Source organism: Cygnus olor, chromosome 22 (assembly GCF_009769625.2).
Source record: "Cygnus olor isolate bCygOlo1 chromosome 22, bCygOlo1.pri.v2, whole genome shotgun sequence".
Lineage (NCBI taxonomy): Eukaryota > Metazoa > Chordata > Aves > Anseriformes > Anatidae > Cygnus > Cygnus olor.
The window spans coordinates 3722466-3736923 of record NC_049190.1 but is presented as its reverse complement, the minus strand read 5'-3'; the positions used below and the strand labels follow the sequence as shown (position 1 = coordinate 3736923).

At 47.3% G+C, this 14458-nt stretch overlaps 1 long non-coding RNA gene across 1 annotated transcript; it reads right to left on the bottom strand.

The window, feature by feature from the left end:
* Nucleotides 1–7206: 7206 nt before the first annotated feature.
* Nucleotides 7207–10525, bottom strand: LOC121058669. The gene is made up of 2 exons (XR_005814289.1): nt 10368–10525; nt 7207–7742 (listed from the first exon to the last, which is right to left on the bottom strand). It is a non-coding gene; the product is annotated as an uncharacterized LOC121058669 (long non-coding RNA).
* Between the last annotated feature and the right edge of the window lie 3933 nt (nt 10526–14458).

Here is a 14458-nt window from a genome sequence, read left to right as displayed (position 1 = left end):
ATGTGTTTTTGGCGGGGCGGGGAGAGACAGGCTGACAGGGATGCTGCAAGGTGAAGGAACCACTCTTCCTGAGCCTCTGAAGGCCGGCAGTGACCAAGGAGCACTGTTGTTGTAGCTGTCCCATTTTCAGCCAGGGAAGCTTTCTGAGGCCTTGTGGAGTGCTTCCGTGCTCACTGTCCACCTCAGAAGGCTTCTGGAGGCCTTCAGACCAAGTAACGCCCTACAAGCTTGCTGGAGAGGGCATCACTTATGGCACTGCAGGAAGGATTTTCCCCCTGCTATGCACTATTTTGTTATTTTCAGAGCTGGTTGCCCTAGGGAGTACCCAAGCTGGGGATGCTGGTTCAGGTAGGCTACCAAAAAGAAGCTGGCTGTGTGCAGCTAGCTCGGTGCTCAGGCACGATGTGATGGTCCTTGAGCCGTGCTGGCTCACCTACGAGGCCAGGATCTGAGCATCTTTTTATGAGAAGAGAAGACTGAGAGGGGATCTTATCAATGTTTACAAATATCTTAAGTGTGGAAGACAGTGGGATTTGGCCAACCTCTTTTCAGTGGTTTGTGGGGACAGGACAAGGGGCAATGGCCACAAAATGGATCACAGGAAGTTCCGCACCAACATGCGGAAGAACTTCTTCACGGTGAGGGTGACGGAGCACTGGGACAGGCTGCCCAGGGAGGTTGTGGAGTCTCCTTCTCTGGAGATATTCAAGGCCCATCTGGACGCCTACCTGGGCAGCCTGCTCTAGGGAACCTGCTTTGGCAGGGGGGTTGGACCCGACGATCTCTGGAGGTCCCTTCCAACCCCTACAATTCTGTGATTCTGTGATCTGGCCTGAAGCTCAGGACTGGAGCGAGCAGCGTCTGCATTTTGCTGACAGCTCGCTGCAGCACGGCTTTGCTATCAGCCTGCCATCCGTGCTCACCTCTGCGAGCGCGGCCGATACGGTTAATCCGTGCTTATCTGCATGCAGAGCCATAGGTGGCGAGAGATTTCATGCAAAGTAGCATCGCGCAGCCCTGCTCCTTCTCGCAAACTATCGATTACGTGTCTGATTTGCTCTCCCCTGATAATAGGCCATAGGCAGAAGCCAATGGGGTGAGGAGGAGGAAAACCTGTCATGATCATTCGATGCAGCCGGCGAGCCAATGGGAGCAGTATGCCCGTGGATTGGGTTGGGAGAGAGCAAGGGTGGGGGAACTGTCTTAGCAACAGCAGAAAGCCACTGTCCCCCCTCCCTCCATGCAGCCATCGTGGAAAGTTCCTGATGATGCTCCTTAATGTATTTGTCTCGCTCACGCCAAGTTTGGACGTGATGTGTTTGACTTTGCCGCGTGTGCCAGCTTACCGCTCCTCTCCACGATCCGTTGGAAAGGGAAGGGTAGGAGGGGATCTTTTCTTTGCCTGTCCTATTAAAATGATTGAGTGAGCTCAAGGCAAAGTGATCTGTTGCTGGATTCATTGCTTGTGCAAGCCCTGAGGAAGAAAGTGAGTTTTATATCGTCTTTTTGTGGTTGGTATCTTCTTCCTGACATCTTTCCAAGACAGGTAAAGCAAGGCAAAGCTGAAACCTTTTGCCTAACCCAAGCTTTGTGGCGCATTGTTGCACTCCAGGGCAGGCAGTCTGTTGTGGTAATGAGAGCTGGACACCTTGACTCTATTCTCAGCTCTGTCCTTATGTGAAGTTAGGTGAATTCCTAGCCTTCAAAATCCAGATTCCCCTCCCAGGTTGCCAGGCTCTCTGGTCTGGGAATTAGAAGAAAAGAATTCAGTGGAGCCCTCCCTGTGATCTGTGGGCTGAGAGAAGTCAGTCCACAGATCATGCTGCTTTGCCTCTTATCTTTTATCTGCCTTAGAGCAGAAACTGTTCTCTCTGTCTCTCTGCTTCTCTCCTGGTCAATCTGTCATTGGTTTAACCAACAAAAAATGAAAATAGCAGTTAAATTTGTCGAAACCTTTTGAACGTTTATTGGAAGCCAAGCATCGGCACTTTGAGCACTCCCTCGAAAATGACCTTCGTTGTCCTCCCCTCACCTGCTGCCTCTTCTGGCTCATAAGCATTCACACGTTTATCTCACTATTTGCATGCTGATAATAGACATAGATTTTGTTAGTCCTGCATCTGTCGAGACGGCGGGAACAATAATAGAAGCACCATCGGGACCAATATATATTGGTCTTAGGAGTGTGCCCAATAATGTCTGGGTCAGGGAGCCTTTAACTGCAGTGTCAGGGAATTTAGTCAGCTGTCATCGCTTCTTAATTAAAAATAGCTGAGACTCACTTACATTCCATTGCTGTGTGTTAGCTCATTTGTCATCTTGTCCTTTGCTCTTCAGCAACCCCCCTAAAGACCCTCAAAACCAGACAACGGATAAAAATGAAGCAGGTAGGAAGGCAGAGAGCGGATAACCTGTGCCATGAGCTGCTCTTTGGGTCAACAGTTTGCAGGAGTTGAGCAGGATTCAAAGGGTATGGGGACACAAAACAGCACAGTATGCAATGTACCCTGTGTGTATTTTATATCTATAAAATTAGCTCCTGTACATGCATGTGTCAGGGAATAAATCAAACGCTAACTGTCCTGGGGTTACTAAGAACTTTCCTTGTGGACAAACCAGCTCATATTTTTCCATCTTGAGTTTCCAGCACCTTCCTCTGGTCCAGTACTCCCAAGGACAGAATGTTTTTACAGTATGAGACTATCAGACCTTTCCTATGTACATAAGTGATTGGATTCCTTATTCCTCGCTAAATGGAATTTAGCAGTATCTGTGATTGCTATCACCTTCCAGTAGGTTTCACTAATTTATTGGTGATATTCCTAGGGGGACAGGGAGATGGGAGGTTACACAGAGGTTCAGGAGCTGCAGAGGGAGATAAATAGCATGCTGTAATATCATTACTGAACGAAAATGTAACCCCCTCCCCCTGCCAAAAAAAGAGAATGTATTGTGATTCGAGTTAATGCGCGGAGCCAAGGGACAATTTTGGCATCGGGAGAATTTTTCTGACTTCCTTTTTACAAGTAAATCAGAGGTGGAAGGGCATGAGACTGACTAACTTCCTGAACTGGAAGTTGCATCCGGACTACCATATTTAATTGTCTATGATTGACCTATCCTCCATGAATTTTGCTAATCCATTTTTGAACCTGTTTATATATTTGGCCTCCACAGCATTGGGTGGTGATGAATCCCACCATTAAATCACATATTGTTTGAAAAAGTTCATCCAGGATGTCCTGTACAATGCTATCAATCTGTCCAGTGAGTAAATGGATGGCTGCTGCCAAGGCTTCAGATTCCCTTGGCCCAAATCAATGATAATTCCCCTCGAGACCTCATCCATTCCTTGCACTCGAGAAGGGAAGCAGCTCCACACCTCCTGTGCTTCACCACCCATCTGGAGCTGCAAGGGGGCTGTGTTAGCTGCCACGTAGGGCAGCTTCTGTGGTCCCACTACTAAACAGTGAATTTTTGGCCATTCGTAGATATTACTCTCAGGGCTGTCCTCCTGCTGACTTGACAGAAGGTCCAGTGATACTTGTTGATGTTCTTGCTAAGACTGGTGCACTTCCCATGGAGGGGAAATTCATGTGCAGCCTGGGGGATGAACCCAGGTTAGTTTGAGGTTCTCTTCAATCTGGTCAGGTTTTTTTAAGTCCACTTGAAGAAATCTGTAGAGCAATTTGTAGGAAAAAAAACCAGAAGACATCTGATTTGGCTTTGTATTGTTTGGGGATTCTGACTTATTCTGAGGTGTACTGACCCAGGAAACCAGAATCAACAAGTTCTGTACATATGAACCCTAAATCATCAAGCTAAGGACAGACCTTCACGGTAGTAGAGACATTTTCAGACTGCAGATTTTTTTTTTTTAAACTAATTAAGCTCTGATGACTTCAGCTGTATTTTCAGCCTCTGATTAAGGCCATGATACTAATTAAACTCTTGAATTATTAAAAATGCAAATAGTCAGACCTGTGTGCAACAGCAGAATTGTGTTTCCATGCTCCAGGACAGCAGTGGGAATATTTGGCAGAATCCCTTGTGGTGACAAATTTTTCTTCTCCTTTTTAAATGGCTGCACTCCACTTGATGCAGAACTGAAAACATCAGCTGCTGGGGTAAATGTCTCAACTGCCTTGCAGCTAGACAAGGAAGTTTGATTAAAACACAGCAAAGTTTTGGAAGGAACCCTGGGTCTCTTGACATCATGACTGTGGCATTTTCACTGGATGGGCTGTTGGGATTGAAATACCATTTAGTCTGTAGAGAGTGAGTCTGCTGTCAGTAGCAAAACTCTTGGAGCTGCATTTAGACTACTTTGTTGTCAAAGTTCAAGAGCATGATAAATTATTTAGACCTCTAGCTGTCCTACCAAACACCATCTCTCTGGTATCCCCTGCTAGGATGCATGCACCTTTAGTTAGGCGTCTATACCAGGAGGTCTGCTTGTGCCCTTTCCTTCAATTCAGGTATATTTATTTATTTATTTGTGGCACTAGTACACAGTGGGGGATCTGAAGGATATCTTGATCTCTTTTCTGTCAACATCTCATCAGGCACCAGGTACCTTGACAAAGTACCAGCCATCCCTGTGTAGCAACACATCTTTTGAAGTAGGATTTTGTAATCCTATGTTGGCCTTGTTTCTTCTGTGGATGGACAGTCCTGCAGTGGGTCTTTGGGGTCAGATGGAGGGCTGTGGACTGGGAGTGCTCCCCTGCCATGGGCAGGGACACTATCCACTAGATCAGGTGGCCCAGGGCCTCATCCAACCTCATCTTAGACACCTCCAGGGATGGGACATCCACAGCCTCTCTGGGCAACCTGTTCCTGTACCTCACTGCTCTACGAGTGAAGAATTTCTTCTTAACATCTGATCGAAATCCTCCCCTCTCTTAGTTTAAAACCATTTCCATTGTCCTGTCATTATCTGCCCAAGCAAGAAGTTGCTCTCCAACCTTTTTATAAGCCCCCTTTAAGTACTGAAAAGCTACAATGAAGTGTCCCCGGAGCCTTCTCTTCTCCTGATCAACTTCATGGCCCTCCTCTGGACCACTCTGACAGCCCCACATCCTTCTGGTGCTGGTGGCCCCAGACCTGGATGCAGGACTCCAAGTGTGGCCTCAAAAGGGCAGAACAGAAGGGGACAATCACCTCCCTCCCCTGCTGGCCTCTCCTCTGTTGCTGGGACACGTCTGTCCCATCCTGCACCCCCTTCGCTCTGCCATTAAGGAGGCCCTGCTGCATCTGTAGGGGTTTGCAGCCAGCCCCAGCGGGGGTGTGAGAGGGATATGGCAGTAGGCAGCCCAGTTATAACCTGCCTAGAGGGAATTTTCTTCCTAACGCCTATTTAGTTCATAATAAAGATATAAATTAAAAAAGGTGCACAAGGCACTATTCAAATGCAGCAAGCACTTGTCATATTGAATAAACTGTAACCCTCACTGGTATGGAGGTGTAACTATTTATTGGAGGCACTCATCAGATAAAAATACGACCTGGTGTCTCCAGTTGAGGCCAGTCGATGGCAGGTGTGATGGTAAAGCTATGTCAATTTTTCCTTCCCCTCTCGACTGTCCTTTTAGCGTGTTAAAACAAAGAAATAAGTGGTCATTACTTTACCTATGACAGTTGACTTTTTTTTTTGTTTTTCATCCCCCTGCTCTAATGGGCTGCAGGTGTTTCACAGCCAGCACAAGCTAACAAGGACAGACGTTCTGGCGGCGTGCCAAAATTATAAAACTGTCCAGGGAAAGAAGAAAAGAAAAGACAAAGCGTGGGGGGGGGGGGGGGGGGGGGGCAGGGTTGGGAAGGAAGGAAAAAGAAAGCAGGGGAGTCACTCCATGCTGAGATTTTGTACTTTTGTGTCTCCTGAAGTGAATACATCAGCGAGGAATCAAAGGTTTTGAAAAGTCATTCAGCCCCTCCAAATTAGAAGGCGAGCCATCTGCACGACAGGACCGAGCTCTCCTCAAAGGCTGTAGGCCAGGGCTGGTCTCAGTGACCCCAGGGTAAGCCTGGAGCACCTCCACCAGGGTTCCAACCAGCTCACCCGAGAGCTCGGATTCTGGCTTGGTATGTGTGTCCTCCTGCCAGAATCACATTTTGGACCTAGCCCTTTAATGTTGTATCACCATAGTGATGGGCTCTTCTGCTCCAGAGCAGATGAGGAATCGCCGTGGGGTTGTCCAATGTTAATTAATTCCTTTTAGGCAAAATTTGAACTCGGTGGAAACTACAAAGCCAAGGCAGCCCCTTTGGAGCTCTGCAGTCTCTCACCCTCTTTGATTTTAGTGATGTCTTGCTCTCGAGTCCCACATGCCACAGCAAATCCCTTGTGTTTTCTGGAAGTTAGATGGAAAATCAATGGGAAGAAAGATGCTCTGCATGAGACCTGAAAACATGCACGTGTCCTTACGGCTTAGCAGATAATGCTGCTTGGAAAGCCTGGGTTGTGATTTAGGATCCCCAAGGTGCTCCATATTTGGGTAGGAGCCAAACAGCTGCCAGGATAAGGCAGCACAAAGGAAAGCTGGATCTGAGGCACTGGCTGTCTCAGACCATTGGCTTGGATTGCCCTAAGGCTTTGTGCCTGGTGGTGAGAGGTTGGTGTCTCCAAAGGTACTTCCATTGCTGATGATTGTGTGAGTGCCTCGGGGCTGTCTCTCACCTCAGGTACCTCAGGCAGGATGCTAAAGGTAAGTGAGATGTGTCCAGGCCTAAGGGCACGCACATCCATGGGGAGAAATAGATCCCTAAGCTAGTCCTGACTTAGTTAGTCATGGCATGAGGTCACAGAGATGCTCTGAACCCAGAAACTAGATTACTCACGTAAAACCAACATGAATGTGTCTTCCTCTACGCTGCACAGTGTTTCTGGGACTGGAATACCATCCTCAGACACAACTGGGATGTCCCTGACCCCACAGCACAGACCTACCCTTGGGCCACATCCGGAAGGATGCCAAAAGATGTTAACCAACCCACTAAAGAGTCCAGGGTCCAGATATCTCAGCAATGGACACATCTGAAGTAGATCTACTTCACTGGGTTTAATATGACAGATCTCAACCACAAATTTCTTATCCAGATTTGTTTGGAGCCAGGATTTGGTTCAGGCCAAGTGTTTTGCTTTGTTTGTTTATCTCGGATATGTTTTTGGATCCTTAGCAGGAAAAAAAAAAAAAAAAAGCCATAGCTGATGAATGTTTATTATGTTCATTTCAGATCTCCTTTTGGCAGCTGGATAAGGAGGGAATGCCACCGCAATGGAGGGATCGTCGGGGCGAGGTTGAAGTCGTACTCAAAGGCAGCAGCAGTGCTGTGCATCGCACATATCACCACCATGATCGGTGAACTTCTCCCCTGGAGGGACTCTCAGACCTCTGTGAGTGGCATCCATGATAACTAAAGTTGGGCCTGCATACGGTTTTAAAAGTGATAAAAAATCCCACAATTGAAAATCACTTGTTTCAGAAAGGGTTTACGCTGTTGTAAGACTTAAAAAGTTTTAAAATTGTTTTAGGTCAAACAATTTCTAGTAAGGAAATGGTTGATGAAAAGATCCCTCAGAAAGTATTTTGTAATGAGGCAAACTGAGACGTCTTGGGATTTTCTGCTTTTTTTTTGGATGGCCTTTAGGTTTTTGCATTAACCCTAATGGGTACTTTGCTTGGAAAGGGCTCTGAACTCTGACGTCTGATTTACCAAGTGCTGAGAATGCTACGAGATCTCTGAAAAATATAAAAAATTATAATAGTGGTAATGAACAGCAGCCTATCAAAACCTTTCATGGTGGCTTAGAAATCCAGCAATTCTTTTGCTCTCTGATTCACTCCTTGAAGTACGCTGTGCTTCAGATTTCTGTCTGTGGATGCTGGTAATGCACTAAGATCTGGGGCAGTTCCTAAGAAATTGAATGCAATTTGCGTTTTCTGAAATAGTTTCAGATAGGGCGAGATATGCAATTGGTGCCAACCTGTGTCTTGGGTGGCTTCAGGAGAAGTTATGCCCTAATCTGGCAGTCTAGATTTGACTCACTCCTGCTCAAAAGTTTAAGTTCCTTACAGTTCCCATAACCAGGACTCAGTTTTATGACAGCTTCCTTTAGTTAGCTTGAACAAGGTTTATGCGTCTTCAGCTGCTGAGAAGACCAGGTGCCAGTGTAAACCATTCACGCTTCGTGTTTGTGGCTTACTTGAAATTCAGAAACCTTTCAGGTGCATAGCATTTTGTAGTGTGGATGTAATTCTTATTCTCTCATACTCTGTGTGCAGACTGGTAGTTGTAAACTTGTCTTAACATTAAGCATGTGTCTGGGTGGCCTGGATCACAGCCCTGTCCTTCCCAGCAAACCTTTGGGTCGGGGAGAGAAATGAGGTGGCGCAGAAGGCAACTCAGACCTTAGGCAGATTGAATATTGCTCTGAAAGTGCCCGTTTCTTCTGCTGATCACAGCCCAGGGCACAGCAGAAAGGGGACAGATTTGGGGCATCCCTGCAGGCTTTTGAACACGCTGCAGAGAAAGCCGCCAGATCTCCGTGTGGGGTGTCCTGGTCCAAGAGCTCTTGTGGAGCTGGTATGCAAGCCACATGTATATGGGGTGGTGAGGACATTACTTCGTTTTCTCTTCTTCTGAAGCTTATCTGAAGGGGAGGGAACTGTAGAGGTTATCTTCTGAGTGGAAAAACTGATCTCAAGTGCATGTGTTTAAAGTGAGCAACAGCGTGACCCACATTAACTTGACTGAATAGGCTTGTGAGGCCACAATGTCTGACTGGGCCTCACTGGCAAGCAGGGTGCCTCCCAGCACCTGAGGGTTTCTGTAAGGGTATGATGAGCTGACAAAACGTTACAGAAAGGTGGAATTGGTACGAGCCATGTGGCAGCAACAGGAGGCCCTATTTAGGGAATCACACATGCACTAGCTTGGATTACCTCACCCCACCTAATTTTTGGTGTTTAGCACCTAAGTTAGTTACACAAAGTTCTCCTTAGTGTCGATGGGGTGGGTGAAATCAGCTTTGGAGACACTGCTGATCTTCCGCGGAGCCCAAGATTAGATTCTTAAAAAGGGGCCTCAACTAATTGCGTGCATCTTGTTGGGATGGATGTGAGCCGAGGTGTGGTGTCCTCGTGTGATAGGTGTCACACCTCGCAGCGAGACAAGGCATGGCCCAGGTAAATCAGCAGGGAGAATCCCAGCTTCTCTCGATGGGTTGTAAAGAAGAGGCTTTGCAGTCTGTCAGCCGTTGAACACTGCCAGGTAGTTTACAAGCAGGGGAGAGGATCTAAAGAGTTGAAGGAGGGTGTGCTGGTAGTTTTACACATTTATTTCCAAGGGTTTGCTTTGCTTTGAGGCAGTACCACTGGTCTGGGTTCCCCAGCTGTCAATCCAGCACATCACGGACGTGCACACTGGGGATCAAACCATCAGTGCTGGAGCGTGGCCTTGAAGCTGTTGTGCCTGGGGCTGCTTTATGCTGCCTGACGGCGGGCCATACAACCTGCTACCTGCAGCCCTCTGCCCAGTGCCAGCAGGTGCCACGCTTCCTCCCGCTGTTCTGACTTCCAGCATTTCATCTTTGCTCGCGCTGACATTTTTCATCCTTCTGCCTCTCTCCCAATCCTCGGTGTCTGTTAGGAGTCTCGGCCTCGTTTGCTGCTGTCCTGGTGCCAGAAATGTACGTCCGAGGCGATGGAGCTGCCTCTGCGCGGCAGCACTCGTGCTCGCTGGCTCCACCGTCTGGACCTGGCCCCGAGCACAGAGCTCAGCAGCCCCTAACAGGTCCCCTTGCTTTCTCTCCAAGAACATGATTAGAGGTTTGAAACTGAGCAGACAGCTGGTATACTCTCCCAGGGCAGCCTCTGTGTCTGGGCCTCCATTGTTTTTGTCCAAATCGTATCTGATTGCTTTCCAAAAGCGTTCCAGTCCGTAAAACCAGACCAGGTGCCTTTGGTTGTACTCATTCCTGAAATACCAGCTACGAACAGAAGCATTTTGGATTGGTCTTAGAATGGGTATAAAATTAATTTCAATCTGGAATGCTTCCCCCCACCATTTAGAGCACTTGAATCTTCTCGTGCTCTTTCCAGACTGAAAACTGACCTTTTTCAACTCAGTCCTTGATCTTATACCTGCTTTACTGTATTTTCTTTTACTAGATCATCAAAATAGCTTCATGCCATGCCGGTCTCTGAAATCTGACCTCTAAATACATTCTTTGCACCTTGACCTTGTTTTCTTTTTGCATAGACTAAAGCAAGCAGCAAGACAGGTGCCAGGTTTTACTGCAATGTGCTTTCCCATTCTGCTCAGTAATTTGCCAGAAATGAGGAAAAAGCAAAGGAAAACCTTACCTTGCCATCCAAAATAGGTGGAAGGGTTTAAACACTCGGGTGGGCACTGAGTCTTGGTTTAGATCTCCATCCCTTTAACTGCCAGGCTAAGTGCTTTGTCCTCCAGACTGCCCTTCATCTAAGCAGCATGAGCAGTAGCCCTGGCACCAGGGCTGCGGAAGGGCTCCCAATGCTGCCAAGGAGATGGGCCTTAGTTACGGAGCGGAGCTCTGCCAACCTTCTGTGCTGGGGAGTTTGCAAACTTCCACAGCGCATCTGTTTTGTTTCAGAGCATGGATTGCACTGAATAGTCCTTTTGTGTGCTCTGTCTCCAACTACTAACACTGGCTCCGAAGAAGCCAGCGATAAATGTGACAGCTACTGTTAGTGACTATCCCCTGGATGCTACGGCCTGACCCGCGCCCACCCTCTATTTACCTGTCAGTAATAATGTTTGCATTGCTGCATCAAGTTCATTTCTTACTGTGTAACCAGAGAGGGGCCAAATGAACGTGGAAAGCTTTTCTGTGCCTCTGCATTCAGGGTCATTCGGAGGCCCACAGATGGGACAGGCACTTTGCCACCCAAGCGTTTACCCCGCTGAATGCCACGACGTTCTGCATATCATTCAAGGGGAAAATAATGATGCTCCAAATGGCAGGAGAGCGTTACAAGGGTAGGCTGAGTGGCACAACTGCAGATGGGCAAGCTGCCTACTTGTTGGGGCAGGTTTTGCAGAGGTAGGTTCGGTCCCCGTTCTCTATGGGACATTACCTTCCAAACACAGGTTCTCCGTGTGGGTTCAGAGAACTACAACAACATTAACCCTGAGCAGTTCTGTGTGGTGTTAAATGGCCTTCATTTTGTGTAGTAAAATTACTTACATTTCAGTGGCATGGGAAATGGCTTTGTGGAGCTACCACTGGCTAAAGGTGTGTGCGTATGAGTATATCCATAGCGAGGGAACATGAGCATTCCTGCTGCTGTTGTACCTGGTGTTTGTCATTGCCCGACTGGGAGCATTAGGTCCCAGTAAGCAGTGTTAGGAGGAGAGCTGTCTCATCGCACCTCTGAGCAATCTTTGAAGTCTGAATCAGGGTTTCCATCAGTTGAGCTTATCTCCAAAGAGTGGTCATTTTGGAAAACGTGACCCATTTTGTTTGTATTTGAACGCAGGCACCAGATCGAAGCGTGTATGCCTCTAGCACTTGCAGTTCAGTTGCTGGACTGTCACCAGTTCAAGCCATCACCCAGTGAGAGTCCCTGGAAGCCCAGCTCTCCCCGTGCTGTCTCTGGACAGTGTTTGACTAGACTGCTTTTATCTCTCCAGCCTGTCTGTGGGAGTTGAATCTTTGTACAGAGACTGCATTGCTTGGCATCTAATCTGCACTAGTTGACTCAGTCATCCTCCGAAGGCAAGGGGGGGAGGGAGATAAGTAGGAGGAAAAAAGGTGGGAGTGGAAAATAACATATTTGAGGGGACAGCAGGAAGTCTAGGCTCATTCGCATCTTGGGAATTGCTCAGGACGTAACCAAGTGAGTGTTTCCTGATCCCCTCTCTTATTTTTTTTTTCTTTCTGTTCCCCCTGTGGGCCAGGAGGAAAAGATGCCTGGTAGGGCACGGCTGGGAGAATCCCAACAAGGGCGATGCCCTTAGCGAATGTCACTAGAAAGCCAAGTGTCCCAGGTGGGTGGCAGTCCTGACCCACCAAAACAGCTTGGCCACGGTGATTTTCTTTACACTGCTCTCTGTGGTGCCTGGATTTCCCTCAAAGATCATCCATCCAACCAAGTCTGTGTTTATGCAGAACTCGAAAAGAGTTCTCTGTGTGGAGGATATTGGAATATATTTGCTTGTTATTTTTTTTTTTTCTGGATTAAGTTGGAGACTAAATGAGGTTGACTGGTGAGGGAAAGAGAACAGGAAAGATTTCTGAAAGATAAAAAGTGTTTCTGGTTTTGGATAAGAGGGATGGGGATTGTTTCGGGCCTGTAGGATATCTGAGAAGAGATGCTCTTGTACAGGTGAAGCTGTAAAATACTTTGGGACACCTCAGCATAAAAGTTGCCGTGTGAATGCTGTTATCTGTTGTTATTAAAGTTGGGGACCTGCTTGCACTTTTAAAGATCGATAATCCCACATTCTCTAAACGGGCAGAGCTCGGATCACAGGGTGTTCGTTGTATGATCCATGTGTTCAAGGACTGATTAGGCCTTTCCTTTGTCTGCCCTAATTAAATCAATAAATGGCCTCTGTAGTCACCTGTGTAGCAGGTGACAAGTTTTGCTGCTGGAGGTCACTGAAGAGGGCATCCTGGCAGCCTTTGAAAAAGAAAAGGATTTTGATCCAGAATAGTGACAGTGTCCTAGTTTCTGAGTCCCTTGTGCCAGCTCGTTCCTAGAGCAGGGCTCGGAAAGCAAGTAGAGAGGAACTGAAGAGAATTGTCTCTCTCAGGAATGATTGAAGAAATTCGGCATTTCTGTTGTCTCAGATCTTTCACTGTTTACTCCAGCTGTCACCTGCTTTGTCTCTCTTATGCCTCTCTTATTAACATGTTAGTAATGCTGTGATGATGAGGTGAGCAGATTATGTGTCAGCATTGCATTATGATTTGGTTTCCAGCTATACTGTAGCAGCTCCTGGGCGCACTGACATTGGTGTGAACAGTATTGTGTAGGTTGCTGCATAAACCCACTGCTTATTTATCAAGGTGAGATCATTTTAAGTGAAACTGGGCAGAAAGAAATATTTATTTGGATTCCTACGGATCCCGTGGTTGCTTGAAACCCAGATCAGCTCCGAGCTTTACTTACATGTTTCAAATAAATTCAGCCAGAGTCTGTGACTGGCACGGCCTCATTCTGGGAGATGAAAACAAATGCAAAGCCATGTGCTGGGGTTTGCTCTGCTGGATTAGCCTGCTTTTTCCCAGACGGATACAAGGGCATCTGCAGGTGTTTTCTCCAGGACAGTTGACTCTAACACCGGGTCCTGGCAAGCAGGGGTTTGGAAGAGTGGCCACCGTGACTAGCACAGCTGCCTACGGTAAGGCCACTGCCCTCGGCAGTTTTTTGCCAGGCTCCTGGGCTAAGGGTGTGTGTGCGCAGAAACCTGGCTCTCCTGAGCATGTCCTTCCTTCCCTGGTACTCCTGGAGGCAGCTCATTGCTCCTAAAACCTCGTGCCTTCCAGCACTTGAGGATTATCCATTTAAAATAAAGCAGCACTAATAGGATGGGATATTTTTTTTTCCTCAGGGGAGTAAAATAAGTGTCTTTTAACCTGTCAGGGTGCATTTACAGTGCAGCTGAGGTTTGAAAGAGGCTGTCCAAAAAGAAACCTAGGGTAATAGGAGTGTGTTAGTAGAGCTAGTACGTAGTACGCACTGAATAGTCTCTGTGGTGGCAGAAAAGCCTTAGGCTTCAACTGATTGCTAATTATGTGGCTCTTTTCCTTTTTAAGAAAATGCCAGGCAAGGTTTGTGAGGGAGGTAAAGTGTGTTAATGTGCGGAGAGTTACCAGTTTTGTTGGTGGTATTTTTTTTTTCCCATGCTTCAGTTTGGTATTAGAGACCGGGCTCCGCTTTTAAAATGAAGCCGCGTTCCCAAGTCCTGCCACCCATCTCTTAGAGCCCCTCTGTAAAGGGCACAAGTTATTCCACCTTAAAAAGAAAAGGGAAAAAAAAAAAAAGAAAAGAAAAAAAAAAAAAGCAAAACCCACACTGTGCAGAGAGGGAGAGAGTTACAGAAAGTGGGCCCCCTGCTTTTTTCAGAGGGGGAATGTAAGCAGATCCTCGCTGAAACTGCTTCACTCAGCAGTTTTCAGCTTGTTTTAATTGGCCTGGCCTGAAAGAATTCTGAATGCTGTACCTGTGCCAATGAAAATGCAAATGTTTCCCCGAGACGAGGCACTTGGAGTGCCTGTGCCCCAGCTCTGATAGCAGCAGCAGGGGCATGGAGACATGGATGGGATGGGAAACGGGGAGGCCTTGATCTGGCTCGGCTTAGAAAACAAAGGGCTTTGGAAAATGAGGCACGAATAAGGTAGAGCAAAACGTAGGGTGCTACTGGAACTCCTGCGAAACCAGGAGCTCGTCTGCAGTGAGGCCCAGCA